Source organism: Dendrobates tinctorius, unplaced genomic scaffold, assembly GCF_039654945.1.
Source record: "Dendrobates tinctorius isolate UK_male_01 unplaced genomic scaffold, ASM3965494v1 ptg000126l, whole genome shotgun sequence".
In the NCBI taxonomy this organism is placed as follows: Eukaryota; Metazoa; Chordata; class Amphibia; order Anura; family Dendrobatidae; genus Dendrobates; species Dendrobates tinctorius.
In genome coordinates, this window is record NW_027361794.1 from 5073902 (window position 1) to 5097996 (window position 24095).

Sequence of the window (24095 nt, forward strand, 5' to 3'; positions counted from 1 at the left end):
CAGGTGGCTCTGGCTGACGGGATGATGGGGGAGATTAGGGGTAGTAGTCCAGTGGCTCTGGCTGACGGGATGATGGGGGATATTAGGGGTAGTAGTCCGGTTGCTCTGGCTGACGGGATGATGGGGGATATTAGGGGTAGTAGTCCGGTGGCTCTGGCTGACGGGATGATGTGGGATATTAGGGGTAGTAGTCAGGTAGCTCTGGCTGATGGGATGATGTGGGATATTAGGGGTAGTAGTCCGGTAGCTCTGGCTAACGGGATGATGTGGGATATTAGGGGTAGTAGTCCAGTGGCTCTGGCTGACGGGACGATGTGGGATATTAGGGGTAGTAGTCCGGTAGCTCTGCCTGACGGGATGATGTGGGAGATTAGGGATAGTAGTCCAGTGGCTCTGGCTGACGGGATGATGGGGGATATTAGGGGTAGTAGCCCGGTGGCTCTGATGGGATGATGTGGGATATTAGTGGTAGTAGTCCGGTGGCTCTTGCTGACGGGATGATGTGGGAGATTAGGGGTAGTAGTCCAGTGGCTCTGGCTGACGGGATGATGGGGGATATTAGGGGTAGTAGTCCGGTGGCTCTGGCTGACGGGATTATGTTGGATATTAGGGGTAGTAGTCCGGTTGCTATGGCTGACGGGATGATGTGGGATATTAGGGGTAGTAGTCCGGTGGCTCTGGCTGATGGGATGATGTGGGATATTAGGGGTAGTAGTCCGGTGGCTCTGGCTGACAGGACGATGTGAGATATTAGTGGTAGTAGTCCAGTGGCTCAGGCTGACGGGATGATGTGGGATATTAGAGGTAGTAGTCCGGTGGCTCTGCCTGACGGGACCATGTGGGATATTAGTGGTAGTTCTCCAGTGGCTCTGGCTGACGGGACGATGTGGGATATTAGGGGTAGTAGTCCGGTGGCTCTGCCTGACGGGACCATGTGGGATATTAGTGGTAGTTCTCCAGTGGCTCTGGCTGACGGGACGATGTGGGATATTAGGGGTAGTAGTCCGGTGGCTATGGCTGACAGGATGATGTGGGATATTAGTGGTAGTAGTCCGGTGGCTTTGGCTGACGGGACCATGTGGGATATTAGTGGTAGTAGTCCGGTAGCTCTGGCTGCCGGGACCATGTGGGATATTAGTAGTAGTTGTCCGGTGGCTCTGGCTGACGGGATGATGTTGGATATTAGGGGTAGTAGTCTGGTGGCTCTGGCTGACGTGATGATGTGGGAAATTAGGGGTAGTAGTCCGGTGGATCTGGCTGACAGGATGATGTGGGATATTAGGGATAGTAGTTCGGTGGCTCAGGATAATGGGATGATGTGGGATATTAGGGGTAGTAGTGCGGTGGCTCTGGCTGACGGGATGATGTGGGATATTAGGGGTAGTAGTCCGGTGGCTCTGTCTGACGGGATGATGTGGGATATTAGGGGTAGTAGTCCGGTGGCTCTGGCTGACGGGATGATGTGGGATATTAGGGGTAGTAGTCCGGTGGCTCTGGCTGATGTGGGATATTAGGGGTAGTAGTCCAGTAGCTCTGGCTAACGGGATGATGTGGGATATTAGGGGTAGTAATCCGGTCGCTCTGGCTGACGGATGAAGTGGGATATTAGGGGTAGTAGTCCGGTCGCTCTGGCTGACGGGATGATGTGGGATATTAGGGGTAGTAGTCCAGTGGCTCTGGCTGACGGGATGATGTGGGATATTAGGGGTAGTAGTCCGGTAGCTCTGGCTGATGGGATGATGTGGGATATTAGGGATAGTAGTCCAGTAGCTCTGGCTAACGGGATGATGTGGGATATTAGGGGTAGTAGTCCGGTGGCTCTGGCTGACGGGATGATGTTGGATATTAGGGGTAGTAGTCCGGTGGCTCTGGCTGACGGGATGATGTTGGATATTAGGGGTAGTAGTCCGGTGGCTCTGGCTGATGGGATGATGTGGGATATTAGGGGTAATAGTCCGGTCGCTCTGGCTGATGGGATGATGTGGGATATTAGGGGTAGTAGTCCGGTGGCTCTGGCTGATGGGATGATGTGGGATATTAGGGGTAGTAGTCCGGTGGCTCTGGCTGACGGGACGATGTGGGATATTAGGGGTAGTAGTCCGGTGGCTCTGATGGGATGATGTAGGATATTAGGGGTAGTAGTCCGGTGGCTCTGGCTGACGGGATGATGTGGGAGATTAGGGGGTAGTAGTCGAGTGGCTCTGGCTGACGGGATGATGTGGGATATTAGGGGTAGTAGTCCGGTGGCTCTGGCTGACGGGATGATGTGGGAGATTAGGGGTAGTAGTCCAGTGGCTCTGGCTGACGGGATGATGGGGGATATTAGGGGTAGTAGTCCAGTGGCTCTGGCTGACGGGATGATGTAGGATATTAGGGGTAGTAGTCCGGTTGCTCTGGCTGACGTGATGATGTGGGATATTAGGGGTAGTAGTCCGGTGGCTCTGGCTGACGGGATGTTGTGGGATATTAGTGGTAGTAGTCCAGTGGCTCAGGCTGACGGGATGATATGTAGTCCGGTCGCTCTGTCTGACGGGATGATGTGGGATATTAGGGTCAGTAGTCCGATGGCTCAGGCTGACGGGATGATGTGGGATATTAGGGGTGGTAGTCCAGTGGCTCAGGCTGACGGGATGATGTGGGATATTAGGGGTGGTAGTCCGGTGGCTCTGGCTGATGGGATGATGTGGGATACTAGGGGTAGTAGTCCGGTGGCTCTGGCTGACGGGATGATGTGGGATATTAGTGGTAGTAGTCCAGTGGCTCAGGCTGACGGGATGATGTGGGATATTAGGGGTAGTAGTCCAGTGGCTCAGGCTGACGGGATGATGTGGGATATTAGGGGTAGTAGTCCAGTGGCTCTGGCTGACGGGATGATGTTGGATATTAGGGGTAGTAGTCCGGTGGCTCTGGCTGACGGGGATGATGTGGGATATTAGGGGTAGTAGTCCGGTGGCTCTGGCTGATGGGATGATGTGGGATATTAGGGGTAGTAGTCCGGTCGCTCTGGCTGATGGGATGATGTGGGATATTAGGGGTAGTAGTCCGGTGGCTCTGGCTGACGGGATGATGTGGGATATTAGGGGTAGTAGTCCGGTCGCTCTGGCTGATGGGATGATGTGGGATATTAGGGGTAGTAGTCTGGTGGCTCTGGCTGACGGGATGATGGGGGATATTAGGGGTAGTAGTCCGGTGGCTCTGGCTGACGGGGATGATGTGGGATATTAGGGGTAGTAGTCCGGTGGCTCTGATGGGATAATGTGGGATATTAGGGGCAGTAGTCCGGTGGCTCTGGCTGACGGGATGATGTGGGATATTAGGGGTAGTAGTCCAGTGGCTCTGGCTGACGGGATGATGTGGGATATTAGGGGTAGTAGTCCGGTGGCTCTGGCTGACGGGATGATGTGGGATATTAGGGGTAGTTGTCCGGTAGCTCTGGCTGATGGGATGATGTAGGATATTAGGGGTAGTAGTCCGGTGGCTCTGGCTGATGTGGGATATTAGGGGTAGTAGTCCGGTGGCTCTGTCTGACGGGATGATGTGGGAGATTAGGGGTAGTAGTCCAGTGGCTCTGGCTGACAGGATGATGGGTGATATTAGGAGTAGTAGCCCGGTGGCTCTGGCTGACGGGATGATGGGGGAGATTAGGGGTAGTAGTCCAGTGGCTCTGGCTGACGGGATGATGGGGGATATTAGGGGTAGTAGTCCGGTTGCCCTGGCTGACGGGATGATGGGGGATATTAGGGGTAGTAGTCCGGTGGCTCTGGCTGACGGGATGATGTGGGATATTAGGGGTATTAGTCCGGTAGCTCTGGCTGATGGGATGATGTGGAATATTAGGGGTAGTAGTCCGGTAGCTCTGGCTGACGGGATGATGGGGGATATTAGTGGTAGTAGTCTGGTGGCTCTGGCTGACGGGATGATGTGGGATATTAGGGGAAGTAGTCCGGTAGCTCTGCCTGACAGGATGATGTGGGAGATTAGGGATAGTAGTCCAGTGGCTCTGGCTGACGGGATGATGGGGGATATTAGGGGTAGTAGCCCGGTGGCTCTGATGGGATGATGTGGGATATTAGTGGTAGTAGTCCGGTGGCTCTTGCTGACGGGATGATGTGGGAGATTAGGGGTAGTAGTCCAGTGGCTCTGGCTGATGGGATGATGGGGGATATTAGGGGTAGTAGTCCGGTGGCTCTGGCTGACGGGATGATGTGGGATATTAGGGGTAGTAGTCCGGTGGCTCTGGCTGATGGGATGATGTGGATACTAGGGGTAGTAGTCCGGTGGCTCTGGCTGACGGGATGATGTGGGATATTAGTGGTAGTAGTCCGGTGGCTCTGGCTGACGGGACCATGTGGGATATTAGTGGTAGTAGTCCAGTAGCTCTGGCTGACGGGATGATGTGGGATATTAGTAGTAGTTGTCCGGTGGCTCTGGCTGAAGGGATGATGTGGGATATTAGGGGTAGTAGTCCGGTGGCTCTGGCTGATGGGATGATGTGGGATATTAGGGGTAGTAGTCCGGTCGCTCTGGCTGATGGGATGATGTGGGATATTAGGGGTAGTAGTCCGGTCGCTCTGGCTGATGGGATGATGTGGGATATTAGGGGTAGTAGTCCGGTGGCTCTGGCTGACGGGATGATGTGGGATATTAGGGGTAGTAGTCCGGTCGCTCTGGCTGATGGGATGATGTGGGATATTAGGGGTAGTAGTCTGGTGGCTCTGGCTGACGGGATGATGGGGGATATTAGGGGTAGTAGTCCGGTGGCTCTGGCTGACGGGGATGATGTGGGATATTAGGGGTAGTAGTCCGGTGGCTCTGGCTGACGGGATGATGTGGGATATTAGGGGTAGTAGTCCGGTGGCTCTGGCTGACGGGATGATGTGGGATATTAGGGGTGGTAGTCCGGTCGCTCTGTCTGAAGGGATAATGTGGGATATTAGGGGTAGTAGTCCGGTGGCTCTGGCTGATGGGATGATGTGGGATATTAGGGGTAGTAGTCTGGTGGCTCTGGCTGATGGGATGATGGGGGATATTAGGGGTAATAGTCCGGTATCTCTGGCTGACGGGATGATGTTGGATATTAGGGGTAGTAGTCCGGTGGCTCTGGCTGACGGGACGATGTGGGATACTAGGGGTAGTAGTCCGGTGGCTCTGATGGGACGATGTGGGATATTACTAGTAGTCCAGTAGCTCTGGCTGACGGGATGATGTGGGATATTAGGGGTAGTAGTCAGGTGGCTCTGGCTGATGGGATGATGTGGGATATTAGGGGTAGTAGTCTGGTGGCTCTGGCTGATGGGATGATGGGGGATATTAGGGGTAATAGTCCGGTATCTCTGGCTGACGGGATGATGGGGGATATTAGGGGTAATAGTCCGGTATCTCTGGCTGACGGGATGATGTTGGATATTAGGGGTAGTAGTCCGGTGGCTCTGGCTGACGGGACGATGTGGGATACTAGGGGTAGTAGTCCGGTGGCTCTGATGGGACGATGTGGGATATTACTAGTAGTCCAGTAGCTCTGGCTGACGGGATGATGTGGGATATTAGGGGTAGTAGTCAGGTGGCTCTGGCTGACGGGATGATGTTGGATATTAGGGGTAGTAGTCCGGTCGCTCTGGCTGACGGGATGATGTTGGATATTAGGGGTAGTAGTCCGGTGGCTCTGGCTGATAGGATGATGTGGGATATTAGGGGTAGTAGTCCGGTGGCTCTGGCTGACGGGATGATGTGGGATATTAGGGGTAGTAGTCCGGTGGCTCTGGCTGATGGGATGATGGGGGATATTAGGGGTAGTAGTCCGGTGGCTCTGGCTGATGGGATGATATGGGATATTAGGGGTAGTAGTCCGGTGGCTCTGGCTGATGGGATGATGTGGGATATTAGGGGTATTAGTCCGGTAGCTCTGGCTGATGGGATGATGTGGGATATTAGGGGTAGTAGTCCAGTAGCTCTGGCTGACGGGATGATGTGGGATATTAGGGGTAGTAGTCCGGTGGCTCTGGCTGATGTTGGATATTAGGGGTAGTAGTCCGGTCGCTCTGGCTGACGGGATGATGTTGGATATTAGGGGTAGTAGTCCGGTGGCTCTGGCTGACGGGATGATGTGGGATATTAGGGGTAGTAGTCTGGTGGCTCTGGCTGATGGGATGATGGGGGATATTAGGGGTAGTAGTCTGGTGGCTCTGTCTGATGGGATGATGTGGGATATTAGGGGTAGTAGTCCGGTGGCTCTGGCTGACGGGATGATGGGGGATATTAGGGGTAGTAGTCTGGTGGCTCTGGCTGATGGGATGATGGGGGATATTAGGGGTAGTAGTCCGGTGGCTCTGGCTGACGGGATGATGTGGGATATTAGGGGTAGTAGTCTGGTGGCTCTGGCTGATGGGATGATGGGGGATATTATGGGTAGTAGTCCGGTGGCTCTGGCTGACGGGATGATGTGGGATATTAGGGGTAGTAGTCTGGTGGCTCTGGCTGATGGGATGATGGGGGATATTAGGGGTAGTAGTCTGGTGGCTCTGGCTGACGGGATGATGGGGGATATTAGGGGTAGTAGTCTGGTGGCTCTGGCTGACGGGATGATGTGGGATATTAGGGGTAGTAGTCCGGTGGCTCTGGCTGACGGGATGATGGGGGATATTAGGGGTAGTAGTCTGGTGGCTCTGGCTGATGGGATGATGGGGGATATTAGGGGTAGTAGTCCGGTGGCTCTGGCTGACGGGATGATGTGGGATATTAGGGGTAGTAGTCTGGTGGCTCTGGCTGATGGGATGATGGGGGATATTAGGGGTAGTAGTCTGGTGGCTCTGGCTGACGGGATGATGGGGGATATTAGGGGTAGTAGTCTGGTGGCTCTGGCTGATGGGATGATGGGGGATATTAGGGGTAGTAGTCCGGTGGCTCTGGCTGATGGGATGATGTGGGATATTAGGGGTAGTAGTCTGGTGGCTCTGGCTGATGGGATGATGGGGGATATTAGGGGTAGTAGTCTGGTGGCTCTGGCTGACGGGATGATGGGGGATATTAGGGGTAGTAGTCTGGTGGCTCTGGCTGACGGGATGATGTGGGATATTAGGGGTAGTAGTCTGGTGGCTCTGGCTGATGGGATGATGTGGGATATTAGGGGTAGTAGTCTGGTGGCTCTGGCTGATGGGATGATGTGGGATATTAGGGGTAGTAGTCCGGTCGCTCTGGCTGATGGGATGATGTGGGATATTAGGGGTAGTAGTCCGGTCGCTCTGGCTGATGGGATGATGTGGGATATTAGGGGTAGTAGTCCGGTGGCTCTGGCTGACGGGATGATGTGGGATATTAGGGGTAGTAGTCCGGTCGCTCTGGCTGATGGGATGATGTGGGATATTAGGGGTAGTAGTCTGGTGGCTCTGGCTGACGGGATGATGGGGGATATTAGGGGTAGTAGTCCGGTGGCTCTGGCTGACGGGATGATGTGGGATATTAGGGGTAGTAGTCCGGTGGCTCTGGCTGACGGGATGATGTGGGATATTAGGGGTGGTAGTCCGGTCGCTCTGTCTGAAGGGATAATGTGGGATATTAGGGGTAGTAGTCCGGTGGCTCTGGCTGATGGGATGATGTGGGATATTAGGGGTAGTAGTCTGGTGGGGGATATTAGGGGTAATAGTCCGGTGTCTCTGGCTGACGGGACGATGTGGGATACTAGGGGTAGTAGTCCGGTGGCTCTGATGGGACGATGTGGGATATTACTAGTAGTCCAGTAGCTCTGGCTGACGGGATGATGTGGGATATTACGGGTAGTAGTCCGGTGGCTCTGGCTGACGGGATGATGGGGGATATTAGGGGTAGTAGTCCGGTGGCTCTGGCTGACGGGATGATGTGGGATATTAGGGGTAGTAGTCCGGTGGCTCTGGCTGATGGTGGATATTAGGGGTAGTAGTCTGGTGGCTCTGGCTGATGGGATGATGTGGGATATTAGGGGTAGTAGTCCGGTGGCTCTGGCTGATGGGATGATGTGGGATATTAGGGGTAGTAGTCCAGTGGCTCTGGCTGACGGGATGATGTGGGATATTAGGGGTAGTAGTCCAGTGGCTCTGGCTGACGGGATGATGGGGGATATTAGGGGTAGTAGTCCGGTGGCTCTGGCTGACGGGATGATGTGGGATATTAGGGGTAGTAGTCCGGTGGCTCTGGCTGATGGTGGATATTAGGGGTAGTAGTCTGGTGGCTCTGGCTGATGGGATGATGTGGGATATTAGGGGTAGTAGTCCGGTGGCTCTGGCTGATGGGATGATGTGGGATATTAGGGGTAGTAGTCCGGTGGCTCTGGCTGATGGGATGATGTGGGATATTAGGGGTAGTAGTCTGGTGGCTCTGGCTGACGGGATGATGGGGGATATTAGGGGTAGTAGTCCGGTGGCTCTGGCTGACGGGATGATGTGGGATATTAGGGGTAGTAGTCCGGTGGCTCTGGCTGACGGGATGATGTGGGATATTAGGGGTGGTAGTCCGGTCGCTCTGTCTGAAGGGATAATGTGGGATATTAGGGGTAGTAGTCCGGTGGCTCTGGCTGATGGGATGATGTGGGATATTAGGGGTAGTAGTCTGGTGGGGGATATTAGGGGTAATAGTCCGGTGTCTCTGGCTGACGGGACGATGTGGGATACTAGGGGTAGTAGTCCGGTGGCTCTGATGGGACGATGTGGGATATTACTAGTAGTCCAGTAGCTCTGGCTGACGGGATGATGTGGGATATTACGGGTAGTAGTCCGGTGGCTCTGGCTGACGGGATGATGGGGGATATTAGGGGTAGTAGTCCGGTGGCTCTGGCTGACGGGATGATGTGGGATATTAGGGGTAGTAGTCCGGTGGCTCTGGCTGATGGTGGATATTAGGGGTAGTAGTCTGGTGGCTCTGGCTGATGGGATGATGTGGGATATTAGGGGTAGTAGTCCGGTGGCTCTGGCTGATGGGATGATGTGGGATATTAGGGGTAGTAGTCCAGTGGCTCTGGCTGACGGGATGATGTGGGATATTAGGGGTAGTAGTCCAGTGGCTCTGGCTGACGGGATGATGTGGGATATTAGGGGTAGTAGTCCAGTGGCTCTGGCTGACGGGATGATGGGGGATATTAGGGGTAGTAGTCCGGTGGCTCTGGCTGACGGGATGATGTGGGATATTAGGGGTAGTAGTCCGGTGGCTCTGGCTGATGGTGGATATTAGGGGTAGTAGTCTGGTGGCTCTGGCTGATGGGATGATGTGGGATATTAGGGGTAGTAGTCCGGTGGCTCTGGCTGATGGGATGATGTGGGATATTAGGGGTAGTAGTCCGGTGGCTCTGGCTGATGGGATGATGTGGGATATTAGGGGTAGTAGTCTGGTGGCTATGACGGCATTATATAGGTGGAGGAGGGAGAAATAACCCACATAGAGGATGACGAGGACGCTGTACAGACCTCCACCTGCAGAGCCGTACATCGGGACAGCAGCAAACCGTCAGAAAGGAAAGTTGCTTCTAGCTGGAGAGGGGCCTGTGAGATGACGTCACCGGAAGGGGCGGGGCCTCAGTCCTCTGCTGCCCAATGGCAGGAAGCAGTTGTGTCAGGATTGGAGGTGATTCCCTGAGCTCCTCATCTCAGCCGCTGCGCTGTAGAGTGCTCAATTTCTAGTATTAATGTCCCAGTAATGGGGAATATCCACCTCCCTCCACCCGCAGAGCCGCACTCCACATATATGGCTGCTCTGTGCGCACAGGACCTGTGAGAGGTCACAGGAGGGGAGGAGTCAGGGGTCACATGATCAGGGGCCTCAGTGTATGCAGGACTCTGCTGTGCTGGTTGTCATGGTGCTGGATGAGGGGAAGTTTATGTGTGGGGTCAGGAGGGGTTAACAGTGTGGATGTAGCAGAGCTGTGTGTGTATGAGGTGTACAGAGAGGAGCCGTGTGTGTACAGAGAGGAGCCGTGTGTTTACGAGGTGTACGGAGCAGAGCCGCGTGTGTATGAGGTGTACGGAGCGGAGCCGCGTGTGTATGAGGTGTACGGAGCGGAGCTGTGTGTGTACGAGGTGTACGGAGCGGAGCCCCGCGTGTACAGAGCAGAGCCCCATGTGTACGAGGTGTATGGAGCGGAGCTGTGTGTGTTCGAAGTGTACAGAGCAGAGCTGTGTGTGTACAAGGTGTATGGAGCAGAGCTGTGTGTGTACAAGGTGTATGGAGCAGAGCTGTGTGTGTACAAGGTGTATGGAGCAGAGCCGCGTGTGTACGAGGTGTAGGGAGTGGATCCGCGCGTGTACAGAGCAGAGCCACATGTGTACGAGGTGTATGGAGCGGAGCTGTGTGTGTTCGAGGTGTACAGAGCAGAGCTGTGTGTGTACAAGGTGTATGGAGCAGAGCTGTGTGTGTACGAGGTGTACGGAGCGGAGCCGTGTGTGTACGAGGTGTACGGAGCGGAGCCGTGTGTGTATGAGGTCTACGGAGCGGAGCCGTGTGTGTACGAGGTGTAGGGAGCGGAGCCGTGTGTGTACGAGGTGTACGGAGCAGAGCCGTGTGTGTACGAGGTGTACGGAGCGGAGCCGTGTGTGTATGAGGTGTACAGAGCAAAGCCGTGTGTGTATGAGGTCTACGGAGCGGAGCCGTGTGTGTACGAGGTGTAGGGAGCGGAGCCGTGTGTGTACGAGGTGTACGGAGCGGAGCCGTGTGTGTACGAGGTGTACGGAGCGGAGCCGTGTGTGTACGAGGTGTAGGGAACGGAGCCGTGTGTGTACGAGGTGTACGGAGCGGAGCCGTGTGTGTACGAGGTGTACGGAGCGGAGCCGTGTGTGTACGAGGTGTACGGAGCGGAGCCGTGTGTGTACGAGGTGTACGGAGCGGAGCCGTGTGTGTATGAGGTGTACAGAGCAAAGCCGTGTGTGTATGAGGTCTACGGAGCGGAGCCGCGTGTGTACGAGGTGTAGGGAGTGGATCCGCGCGTGTACAGAGCAGAGCCACATGTGTACGAGGTGTATGGAGCGGAGCTGTGTGTGTTCAAGGTGTACAGAGCAGAGCAGTGTGTGTACAAGGTGTATGGAGCAGAGCTGTGTGTGTACGAGGTGTACGGAGCAGAGCCGTGTGTGTATGAGGTGTACAGAGCAAAGCCGTGTGTGTATGAGGTCTACGGAGCGGAGCCGTGTGTGTACGAGGTGTAGGGAGCGGAGCCGTGTGTGTACGAGGTGTACGGAGCGGAGCCGTGTGTGTATGAGGTGTACAGAGCAAAGCCGTGTGTGTATGAGGTCTACGGAGCGGAGCCGTGTGTGTACGAGGTGTAGGGAGCTGAGCCGTGTGTGTACGAGGTGTACGGAGCGGAGCCGTGTGTGTACGAGGTGTAGGGAGCGGAGCCGTGTGTGTACGAGGTGTGCGGAACGGAGCCGTGTGTGTACGAGGTGTAGGGAGCGGAGCCCCGCGTGTACAGAGCAGAGCCCCATGTGTATGAGGTGTACGGAGCGGAGCCGTGTGTGTACGAGGTGTACGGAGCGGAGCCGTGTGTGTACGAGGTGTACGGAGCGGAGCCCCGCATGTACAGAGCAGAGCCCCATGTGTACGAGGTGTACGGAGCAGAGCCGTGTGTGTACGAGGTGTAGGGAGCGGAGCCCCGCGTGTACAGAGCAGAGCCCCATGTGTATGAGGTGTACGGAGCGGAGCCGTGTGTGTACGAGGTGTACGGAGCGGAGCCGTGTGTGTACGAGGTGTACGGAGCGGAGCCCCGCATGTACAGAGCAGAGCCCCATGTGTACGAGGTGTACGGAGCAGAGCCGTGTGTGTACGAGGTGTAGGGAGCGGAGCCCCGCGTGTACAGAGCAGAGCCCCATGTGTATGAGGTGTACGGAGCGGAGCCGTGTGTGTACGAGGTGTACGGAGCGGAGCCGTGTGTGTACGAGGTGTACGGAGCGGAGCCCCGCATGTACAGAGCAGAGCCCCATGTGTACGAGGTGTACGGAGCAGAGCCGTGTGTGTACGAGGTGTAGGGAGCGGAGCCCCGCGTGTACAGAGCAGAGCCCCATGTGTATGAGGTGTACGGTGTGGAGCTGTGACTATAATCAGCCTTTAGGGTAAATGGTTTTCTTGCCCTTAGAGGGTCTTACAGTTTGATACACATCATGAAGGGTGATGAGTGTAAAATATTTTTACCGTCTGAGGATTATTCGGAAATCTCGTCCGGCCATTCGGAGTCTCCAGTGCACCAACAGGATCTCACAACTTTCTGAATGATATTTCTCTGATTACATTGGGAGATTTCTTGTGATTTACCTTGATGATCTGTGATTTTCTCTCCTGATTTGGATTCTCACCAGGAACATGTCCGTGTAGTATTACAAAGATTGAGGAGAATTCTTTGCTCACACGCAATGGGGCAGATATTAAGGTTTGGCACCGGATGCTATTGTGGCTTTTGAAAAATGTAAAGATTGTTTTATGTCTGAAGAATAATATATTTGTCAGCTCACCTTTCCTAGAGAGTATTGCTTGTACAGACGCTCACTGTGCAGCAAAGGAAATTCGGAAAACCATTCAAAATCCGGTATCCAAAAAAACTCCATTAAAAGTCCATGTTTATTTCACAAATTTAAAAATTATTTCCATGATGGCGTCCTATATATTCCTTAATCTCAGACCTCTCCTACTAAAATACAATACAAGACGATCACTCTCCTTCACCCACCTGCTTTCCCTCTCTCTGCTTCTCACTGCTGGTGACATATCCCCCAATCCTGGTCCCCCCGCCTCATACATCCCACTAATCCTCACCCCTATCTTTCTCACACTAAAGGGCATGTCACACTAAGAGATATCGCTAGCAATATCGCTATAACTAGTGACGTTATAGCGATATTGCTAGCGATATCGCTGTGTCTGATACTTACCTACGACCCGCTCCCCCGCTGGTTATCGCTGATCGCGCAAGAACGTCCAGGACTGTTTCTCGTCGTCAGCCTCCTGCGGCGCTTCCTGCTGTGACGACGTGTGGAGCCGGGCGGGAGGACGCAGGATCGCCTGGTGTGACAGGTAAGTAGCGACCCCCGTCCCCAGCGATGTCGCTGGTGAGATCTGCCTGTGTGGCAGCTCACTAGCGACCACTTAGCGATGTACCAGCGATCCTGACCACGTCATATCGCTGGTCGGGATCGCTGGTACATCCCTAAGTGTGACAGTACCCTAAGAGAAACTACCGCAACCCTCACACTTAAAACCTGTGCCACTGACCCCCACCCTCATTCTGGAGCACTTTGGAATGTTCGCTCCATCTGCAACAAGCACCACGTGATCCACGACCTCTTTACCTCCCGCAACCTTTCCTTCCTCGCCCTCACTAAGACCTGGCTGATACCCCCTGACACTGCCTCCCCGGCCGCACTGAGTTATGGTGGCCTCCACTTTACCCACACTCCTCGCCCTGGCAACAGACAAGGTGGAGTAGTGGGTTTCCTACTTTCTGAAAACTGCTCCTCAACCCTATCCAACCCCCACCCTCAATTATCCTCCTTTCACGGTTCACTCTGTCTGTATTTACTCTCCCTCTAATCTCCAAATGGCTGTCATATACCAACCACCAGGCTCAGCTACTGCCTTCATCGACCAATTCTCCACCTGGCTCCTACACTTTCTCTCTGCTGACATCCCCACCATCATTATGGGGGACTTCAACATCCCCATTGACACCCACCAGCCTCCAAACTCCTGTCACCTCATCCTTTGGACTTACTCAGTGGTCCTCCACAGCCACCCACACAGATGGACATACATTAGACCTCATCTTCACCTGCCTCTGTTCCCTATCTAATCTCACAACCTCTCCCTTCCCCCTATCTGACCACCATCTACTCACCTTCTCATCCTTGTCCTTCTCACCTGCTCCCCATGTCCAGCCACTAGCTCATCCTCGCAGAAAGCTCGCAAACCTAGACATCCACAGACTCTCAGACTCTTCTACCTCTGTCCTCCATATCTTCACTCCACAACATGGACAGTGCCACCGCTTTCTACAACGCCATCCTCACATCAGCCATAGACTCAGTCGCTCCTCTCATGCATGGCAAAGTGTGACAAACCAATAGGCAACCCTGGCATAACAACCTCACAAAAAAACTTCGACAAGCATCCAGGGTCGCAGAGCGGCGTTGGAAGAAAACACGCCTGCCAGATGACTTCACTGCTTTCAAACAAGCTACACTTGCCTTTAAATCAGCCCTCACCTCTGCTAAACAGACCTATTTCACAAACCTTGTATCTTCATTATCCCACAACCCAAAACAACTGTTCAGCACATTCAACTCTCTCCTCCGCCCACCACTGCCACCTCCAAGTCCCCTCATCTCTGCTGAGGACTTTGCCACCTACTTCAAAAACAAGATCGACCAAACAAGGCAAACCTTTACAGTTCCACCACCCCAACCGCTCCACATACCAGACCTCTGCCCTTCCGTAATAACCTCCCTCTCCAACATCACTGAAGGACAGCTTACTCATTTACTTTCTAAGTCACACCTCACCACCTGTGCACTTGACCCCATCCCTTCCCACCTGCTCCCCAACCTCACTAACGTGATCATTCCAGCCCTAACCCATCTCTTCAACCTATCCCTAACTTCTGGTACCTTCCCCTCTGCCTTCAAACATGCCACCATAACACCCATCCTCAAAAAATCAAACCCTGACCCAACTGCTATGCCCAGCTATCGCCCCATATCACTGCTCCCGTTTGCTTTCAAACTCCTTGAACAGCATGTCCATGCTCAACTTTCCTCCCACCTCTCATCAAACTCCCTCCTTGACATCCTGCAATCTGGCTTCTGCCCCCACCACACCACTGAAACTGCCCTGACCAAAAATACTAATGACTTACAGACAAAGCTAACAGACAGTTCTCCATCTTCCTCCTTCTTGACCTGTCCTCTGCCTTTAACACAGTTGACCACTGCCTACTGCTACAGACTCTTTCTTCCCTTGGCATCAAAGACCTTGCCCTGTCCTGGATTTCCTCATACCTTTCTGACCGCACATTCAGCATTTCCCACTCCCACACTACCTCCTCATCCCGCCCCCTCTTTGTTGGAGTCCCGCAAGGCTCTGGACTGGGGCCCCTACTTTTTTCATCTATACTCTTGGCCTAGGACAACTCATAAAGTCCCATGGCTTCCAGTACCACCTGTATGCAGATGACACTCAGATCTACCTCTCTGGCCCAGATGTCACCTCTCTGCTGTCCAGAATCCCGGAGTGTCTTATCAGCCATATCCTCCTTTTTCACCTCTCGCTTCCTAAAACTCAACATAGAAAAAACTGAACTCATCATCTTTCCTCCATCTCACGTATGTATCTTCCCTACCCGATCTATCTATTATGGTAAACGGCCTCACGCTCACTCCCGCACCTGAAATCCGCTGCCTCGGAGTAACTCTCGACTCTGCCCTGTCCTTCAAACCACACGTCCAATCTCTTGCCACCTCCTGTCGCCTACATCTCAAAAATATTTCCAGAATCCGTCCCTTCCTCAGTCCTCAATCTACTAAAACTCTTGTACATGCCCTCATCATCTCCCGCCTTGACTACTGCAACACTCTCCTCTGTGGCCTCCCTGCTAACTCTCTTGCACCACTCCAGTCTGTCCTCAATTCTGCTGCCCGACTAATCTACCGCTCTCCTCGCTACTCCCCTGTCTCCCCCCTCTGCAAATCCCTCCATTGGCTCCCAATTCCCGAACAAATCCAGTTCAAACTAACACTGACCTACAAAGCCATCCACAACCTTTCCCCTCCCTATATCTCTGAACTAATCTCCCAATATCTTCCCTCACGTAATCTTCGATCCTCCAAAGACCTCCTTCTCTCCTCCACACTTATTCGTTCCTCACACAACCGCCTCCAAGATTTCTCCCGAATATCCTCTATCCTCTGGAATGCCATACCTCAACACATCCGATTATACACCACCCTCGGATCCTTCAAACAGAACCTGAAAACCCATATTTTCAGGAAAGCTTACAGCCTGCAATAACCATGCTGCCGCCTCATCACCACCAGAGCTGCTGCACCCCCGACCTTCTGTCTCTTCCCACTATCCCGTAGAATGTAAGTCCGCAAGGACAAGGTCCTCTCCCCTCTGTACCAGTCTGTCATTGTAAATTTGTTTACTGTTAATGATATCTATAACTTTGTATGTATCCCCCCTTCTCATGTACAGCACCATGGAATTAATGGCGCTATATAAATAATAATAATATAAAACATGAGGAAAAATAGAACAAATAGAGGCGGGAAAAACTGTTTTCCCTTTACTTCTAGCAATGATTAAGTTCGTATAGATCGAAACGCTCCTGTTTGTTTCTAGTTTTCCTCATGTTTTATATGACAACATCATGGAAATAATTTTTAAACTTTTGAAATAAAACTTGGACTTTTAGGCTGAGTTCACACGTGGCGTTTTTTTCGCGTTTCCGCGGCGGTTTTAACCGCGCGATTTTGCTGCGAAAACGCGAAAAATAAGCATCCCATGCATTCCTATGGGATTCCACAATGCTGTGCTAATGCTGCAGTTTTTACCGCGGCGGAATCGCATCGCGGTAAAAACCGCAGCATGCTCATTAATTTTGCGGAATCGCGGCGATCCCGCACCCATAGGAATGCATTGTTCCGCTTACTTCCCGCATGTGGCTGTGCACACCATGTGGAAAGTAAGCAGAACATTTGCGGATGGTACCCACGGTCCGGAGGAGAGGAGACTGTCCTCCGCACTTGGGTACCATATCCCTGTAAAAAATAGAATTTAAAATAAAAAATATTGTTATTCTTACCTTCCGACATCCTGCAAAGCCTTCCCGCTTCTCTCCACGCTCTCATTCCCAGTAATCCTTTGCGAAAATGCCCTCGATGGCGTCCGTTCTCGCGGGATCGCGAAGTCTCGCGGTCATTCGCGCAACGTCATCGCGAATTACCGCGAGACATCGCGATCCCGCGAGAACGGACGTCATCGCGGGCATTTTCGCAAAGGATTTCTGGGAACGGCTGCGCGGGACGCCGGAAGGTAACAATAACACCATTTTTTAATTTTTTTTGCATTTTATCTTTTACTACTGATGCTGCATAGGCGGCCTCAGTAGTAAAAAGTTGGTCACACTTGTCAAACACTATGTTAGACGAGTGTGACCAACCTGTCAATCAGTTCTCCAAGCGATGCTACAGAAAATGCTAGTTTTTCCGCGGGAAAATTGCGGGAATTTAAAATGCGATTTTCCCGCGGAATGGAATTCCGGAATTCTCGCGGTAATTTCTGCGAGAGTTCCGGTACGTGTGAACTTAGCCTTAAAGTATTTTTTTAGATGCTGGACTTGAATCGTTTTCTGTTTCATGTCTGCTCCTGTTGTGATCCCACCCGATCTCCTAGAACCACTCATTGCGGAGGTGGATGCTTTGGAGGTCGGAGTAGGGTAGTTTTATCTCAGGGATCTACAACTGTGACCAATTTGCGGCCATGGGCTTTTTTTCTAGAGAAAATTTTCATCTGCTGACTACGTCATATTACAAGACTCGTTAAAGGGTTGATTGTGACTTGTAGGATCGCTACTACCAACAGTTGGCGCTAAAGAGTTCAAGTCCTCTTTTTCTCTGAAGAGGCAATTTGCATCTGCTGAACGAAATTATGCTGTTGGAAATTCTTAGGGGGTTTTTTTCTTTCATTTTATTGAGGAATGCCATATTAAAAAGTAACATTTTTCAACAATTCTCGATAGTTCCAGACATATCAAAGACATTGTCTTACAGGAATATTATCATATATTTGTCCTTTCATTTTAGCAAAAATATAGAGAATATTATTGAAAACTACAATTGACCAACATTTATGGAGAGTCAACATATCTAACACATTTCAAGTAAGTCTCTTATGGAGGCACTAAAGGCTTGATGAGGGTTCCCTGTCCATGGAGAACTGATCCACAGGCCCCATATGTAGTCAAATTTTGTAGGACAACTCCTGTTTTTGAAAATAAAATGTCCCAAAACCAATATTGTATTTGTAAGTTTAACCACATTGCACGGCTCGTTGAGCGTCTGTCCATCCATCGGATAGCATTCACTTTTCTCACAGTAAAGAGACTTTTGTAAAAATATACGAGACTAGAATGGACATTCCGATTCATCAAGAATACCAAACAAACATATTACAGGCTCTAGTGGAACATTCATATTTAGAACTGAAGATAAGAGTAACTGCATCTCCACCAAAAATATTAACTGGGCCGTCCCACACCATATGCCAGATGTGACGACACCTGGAGTGGACCCTCTGGGTTGTGATACCAATCTTCCCAGGGTGAGCTGACCTAGTGAGGACCACCCCCTATACAGGGAGTGTCAGGGTCAAGCCTATGGCGGTAAGGTACCACGACTGCTGGCACCAGGTGGCTGGCTCACAGGAGACATGAGTGAATGTGTGTCTGCAGGATGGTACTAGGAGTGTGCAGAAAACAGGAATGTGCAAAGCGTGGACACAGGGACAGGCAGGGTACAGGTCTGTACAGGGCGAGTGTACGGAAGTACGGAGGGTACAGGACAAAAGGCAAGTACACGGGAATGCGCTAGATACTGAAGAGTGCAAGGTGATTACACGGGAGCACGTATTGCAGGCACTGACAAGCACGCCTGAGTGCGGGCAAAGCAGGGCACATGCAAGGGAGCACGCAAGAGCACAGGGTTAGGCAGAGCGAGTGCTGGAAAGCACGCTTGAGAGTAAGGCAATGCAGAAGGTGTGCCAAGAAGCATGACAGAACACAGAGCAGAGTGTAGGAGCGGAGCACAAGGCAGAGTTCAGGCACAGATCACCAGGCAGAGTACAGGAATGGAGCATGTGCCAGGAAGCACGGGAAGGCAGAGTACAGGTACGGAGCACATGGCAAAGTACAAGCACGGAGTACAAGGCAGAGGACCCGAGTACAAATAGCAGCCTTGAAAGGACAAAACAGACCAAGCCAGGAAGCACAACAATAATCAGGCACCTCCCATAGGAAGAGGTAGCCTGATATAGGGCAAGAGCGCTGGAACCATTGGGTCAGGTCCTCCAGGACCATATAGAAGACACGGCTGTAGACAGAGCCGAGAAGAGCACGCATGCGCACTAGCAACATTGAGCAACCATGGGACTAGGTGCGAGAGGTGCATATGCGCACCCGATGGGACCCACGGAGTGGCCGCCGCACCGGAAGTGGGTCCCGGCCTCAGGTAAGAGCAGCGTGACAGGTGGCGTAACACCAGAAATCCACCTCAGATATTCCATATTTTGGGTATCTGGCATCTTGGGATCTATCCATTTTGTCTACGGGCGTAATATCTGATATATTATACATAACTGAGTCAGCTAATTATTAATAGCCGGATAGACATATAAAGGTTCATCAAGAATATCACTACAAAATTCATCATCCAAAGAAGGAATTTTAGATTTCCACTTGTTATAAGATCAGCTATAGTGTTTTATTTCTAGTCCACTATGGTATTACCCTCATGGTATTATAGAAGTATAGCTAGGAGAGGCCCCCTTTTAATAAAATAAAATGTAACTTTTATTTAATAATTCTAAAATTTCCTCCGGACTAATGAATCAAGTGACACAAAACAATATTACCACATACATATAGTGCTCGAGCATACCAGTGCTCATTTAAAAATAGGTTGGGTCTCACCAATAGATGTTTTCTGTAGCAGGTTCACCAAAGACAGGAGAAAGATGTATGGTCCAAAACCTTTTTTCTTTGAGGGGAGGGAGAAGTTCCCTGTCATGCTCCTGCATTGCTCCTGTCCTCATAAGAATAGTCTCCAAGTGTGTGCTGCTGTGTGTTACCCACCATCACTTCAAAATGTGTTCTCCCTACTAGTGATGAGCGAGTATACTCGTTGCTCGGGTTTCCCTGAGCATGCTCAGATGGTCTCCGAGTATTTTGGCGTGCTCGGAGATTTAGATTTCATCACCTCAGCTGCATGACTTGCGGCTGCTAGCCAGCCTGAATACACGTAGGAATTCCGTAACAGGCATTCCACACATGTATTCAGCCTGTCTAGCAGTCATAAATCATGCAGCTGCATCGACAAACAATCTCTGAGCGCGCCAAAATACTTGGAGACCACCCGAGCATGCCCGGAGAAACTCGATCAACGAGTATACTCGCTCATCACTACTTCCTACGTGTTTCTTCCCCAATAGAGGGGATTCATCAGAGGAGTCAAAAAACCATGTAACAAGTGGGAAAAAGATATACAGTATGTATATCTAGTATAATATATATAATGGGATCCTGCAGTGGCAGGAGCCCCCATATCTAGGTGTGGCCAATTGCATCACAAACCCTATACAAGTAACATAGTAACATAGTTTTGAAGGCTGAAGGAAGACCTTATGTCCATCTAGTTCAGCCTATTTTTAGTGCAGCTGTTCTGCATTGTTGATCCTGGGGAAGGCAAAAAACCCACCGAGTAGAAGCCCATTTTCTCCATAGGGAAAAAATTCCTTCCCCTAAGCTGGGTCAACCATCTACCTATAATATTCTGTTATTCGTAACCTTCTATACTGTTACTCACAAGAAAAGCATCCATTCCTTTCTTACATTCATTCAGTGAGTTGGCCATCACCACTTCCTCAGGAAGAGAATGCCAGAGCCTCACTGCTCTTACCATGAAGAACCCTCTTCTATGCTGGTGCAGAAATTGTCTTTCCTCCAACCGAAGAGAATGGCCCCTTGTTCTTGTCACAGTCCTTGGTACACAAACAGTTCATTGGAGAGATCTCTGTATTGCCCTCTGATATACTTGTACATATATATTAAGTCTCCCCTAAGTCTTCTCTTTTCTAGAGTAAATAGACCTAATTTTGATAACCTTTCTGGGTATTGTAGTGAACCAACTCCATTTATCATTTTAGTAGCCCGCCTTTGTACCCTTTCAAGTTCAGTAATGTCTTTCTTGAGCACCGGCGTCCAAAATTGCACACAATACTCCAAGTGTGGTCTGACGAGTGATTTGTACAGAGGGAGAATTATGTTTTCATCTCGTGTCCCCAGACCTCTTCTAATGCATCCCATGACCCTATTTGCTTTGGTGGCAGCTGCCTGACACTGGGCACTCCAATTTAGCTTCTTATTGACTAAGATGCCTAAGTCTTTTTCCATGTCTGATTTCCCCAGCAGTTTCCCATTTAGTAAGTAATTGTAGCATCTGTTTCTCCTTCCCATGTGCATAACCTTACACTTATCTGTGTTGAACCTCATTTGCCATTTTTCAGCCCAATGAGTGAATGGCATGAGTGGATCCCACTATCATGAGTCTTTTTAATAGAGTTGTGCTGTATTCGAATCTCCTGCCCTCGGCTTTTGACGTCATATCTTCATCCCCGGTTTTGTATCTACATCATCATAGGTGCCGGGGAACTTTTAAGGGTGCTACTAAAGCCACATCATGCTGGGATAACCAGGGGCGTGGCCTCATGCGGTCCGCCGCGTGGAACACCCGCCGCCCGGAGGTGGCCGCGCCATCTTGGGTTCGTCATATCTGGTTGCGATTGTCAGGTATTCCACGGTCTCTATGGATATGTAAACCAACAAATATTCGTGTTCACTGACCTATCCCTGCAGTGTCTCTCTAGCAATGCCACCTTGTGTCAGCAGAAGTGGCTATAGATTGTCACCTGGGGTCAGTGGACCCTTCTCTTTTATGATGACAAGAAACATACTATATTTGCTGAGGACAAATTTTAACACGCTCATCTGTTATTGACAAAAACACTCTCAGGTACAGGAAGAGAGTCCAGAGTTATGCAAATCAAATCCCTTGTATCTTGTTTTCAACAGCTTAACTCATAATGGGGAGCTATGATATTTTGGAAATATACCTAGGATTTTATTACCGAAGAATGGTTGGTGAATCCATTCTCCATGATAAAAAAATGTCATAATAGACAAAAAAAACTGGTTTTTACAGGAGGCCTCCTAGGGGTAGTTAGGGTAGGTAACACACAGAAACAATAGAAAATTTGGCCATAGGATTACTTATCACAATTAGCAAGAGCCGATTCGTTACTCCTGTTTACAGAGTGATGAAAATTAGGGTATAATGGGTAGAGAGTGAAACATCACTCCAGGGAAACTAACAAGAGGGGGGAGGAGAGGGACAAAGGGGGTAAATAGGAGGAGGATGGGGGTTGGATATAAGATTTTAGAGAAAGCACCCATAGTTTAACTATTCATCTAGGCCCCGAGAGTGGCAAGTATCCAGCCGGAATATCCACCTTGCCTCCCTCTGCAAAATCATGACTTTTGGATATTGGACGGATCCCCACTCCATCTTAAAACAACCATAACTACAGTAAACCTAGGCACTAGAATAAATACACAAAGTACACTATTTTGGTTGTCAAACTGGCCACAGCTTTATTTAAATCACAAGATTAAAACAACCACAGTAGGAGTCAGGTGAAGTGCTTTACATTGGGATTCACAAGTACTGTGATACCTCAAACTGTCTGACATACATAACCAGGACAGACAGACATAAAGGGGCAGCACACACTGACTTGCCATTCAAGCAGAGCCAGTAAACTTTCAGGGCACCAATGATCCTCTTATCCTCACTCCTGTGCTTAACCACTGTGCCCGCCCCTGATTAACGTTACCATTACAACGTCCTTGAGGCTGGCCACCAAAGCCAAGCCTGGTCACCACCATGAGGTTTTTATTTCCTCTATTAGGTAAAATGAGTCCACCTTAACTTGTCTGTAACTTTCACCCGACTCCTAAACTGCCACCAGAGAGGCCATTTGACACCTTAAATGGACTCGACCGCCATCATCCATGCCTAATAAAGCCATCAACCATTTCTACATGCTATGGAAAGACTGTGCCTACAAGTAACACAATTCCAGAGCTCCAACAGAATAATTTATCAATGCAACTCTACCAAATTATGATCAATAGTACTATAACTAAAGCAAAGTAACAGTCACTAGATATCCTGCAATGAGGATCCCATCATGGGGAACGTGAAAAGTAAACCATAATAAGGTGGTAGCCACAGTCTGAATACCTGTATAATGACATCTGTCATGCCTCAAAAACTATTATGCCGCATGCATCGTAGCCAGCGCTAATAATTCACCAATTCACAGTTTTTTGGGTCTAGAAACCACCGTTATATCCAGTAGCTGTGCTGTGCAGGAATCATTTCTTAAACCAACTTTCTACTACCGGAAAAGTTATGAGTATATATAAAGAGAAAGATACTATAAATAAGGAGTAATTAAAAGCTATACACAACAAAACATCAACATTAAAACCGACCCTTAATAACTTTCAAAATATTTGGACATAGTAATTGAAATAAACCAATAGCAGAAAAATGTATGAACGCATTATGAATAACCCTGCCACTCCATTGTTGATTGTTTTAATGCAGTTGATCACATTCTCTGTTAACCGCTCTAAGGCTGCGTGCACACGCTGCGGATTGCTCTGCGGATTTGGCCGCGCGGATTTTGTAAAATCTGCAGGTAAATCTGAAGGTCAAAAGACCTGTGGTTTACCTGCGGATTATCCTGCGGTTTTGCCCTGCGGTTTTTCATCTTCACAATGGAGGAGATGGCAAACCACTGCGGAATCCGTAGAAAGAATGACATGTCAATTCTTTCTGCGGTTTTGAAACTGCAGCAAATCCGCGCGGAAAATTCCCCAGTGTCTGCACAGTGGGGTTTTTTTTTTCATAGGGTTTAAAGGGTACTGTACACCGCAGCAAAAACTGCTGCGGATCCGCAGCGGCCAAATCCGCTGCGGATTCACAGCAGAATCCGCAGCGTGTGCACACAGCCTAACTGGGTCAAAATCATCAGGGAAAACATCTTGCTTGATTATTTCACCCTTAGTCACTCCCCACTGACTCAAGGGCACCCAGATTAGGTATACTATTCTTCAGTTTAACCTTACACCGAGGGATAGTTCTTAACGACATTGGTTGTATGTTTGACGTTGTCCTGCTGCAGAATAAATTTGGAGCCAATCTGAAGCCTCCCTGCTAGCATTGCATGATGAATAAGTATCTGCCTTCATAAGATAAGTATCT

At 50.5% G+C, this 24095-nt stretch overlaps 2 protein-coding genes across 5 annotated transcripts in view; one reads left to right on the forward strand and one right to left on the reverse strand.

The window, feature by feature from the left end:
- The window catches only part of LOC141047246 (uncharacterized), a 45897-nt gene extending 36223 nt beyond the window's left edge, over positions 1–9674 (reverse strand). For 3 of the 4 annotated variants that reach the window (XM_073542242.1, XM_073542241.1, XM_073542239.1), the window contains exon 1: positions 9429–9673. The gene's annotated coding sequence lies outside the window, so the exon portion shown is untranslated. Of the gene's footprint in view, positions 1–9428 lie in introns of all 4 variants that reach the window. The other variant, XM_073542240.1, reaches the window with a different exon arrangement.
- Positions 1–24095, forward strand: part of LOC141047240 (uncharacterized) — a 640258-nt gene that overhangs the window by 255787 nt on the left and 360376 nt on the right. The gene's annotated exons all lie outside the window — the stretch shown is intronic.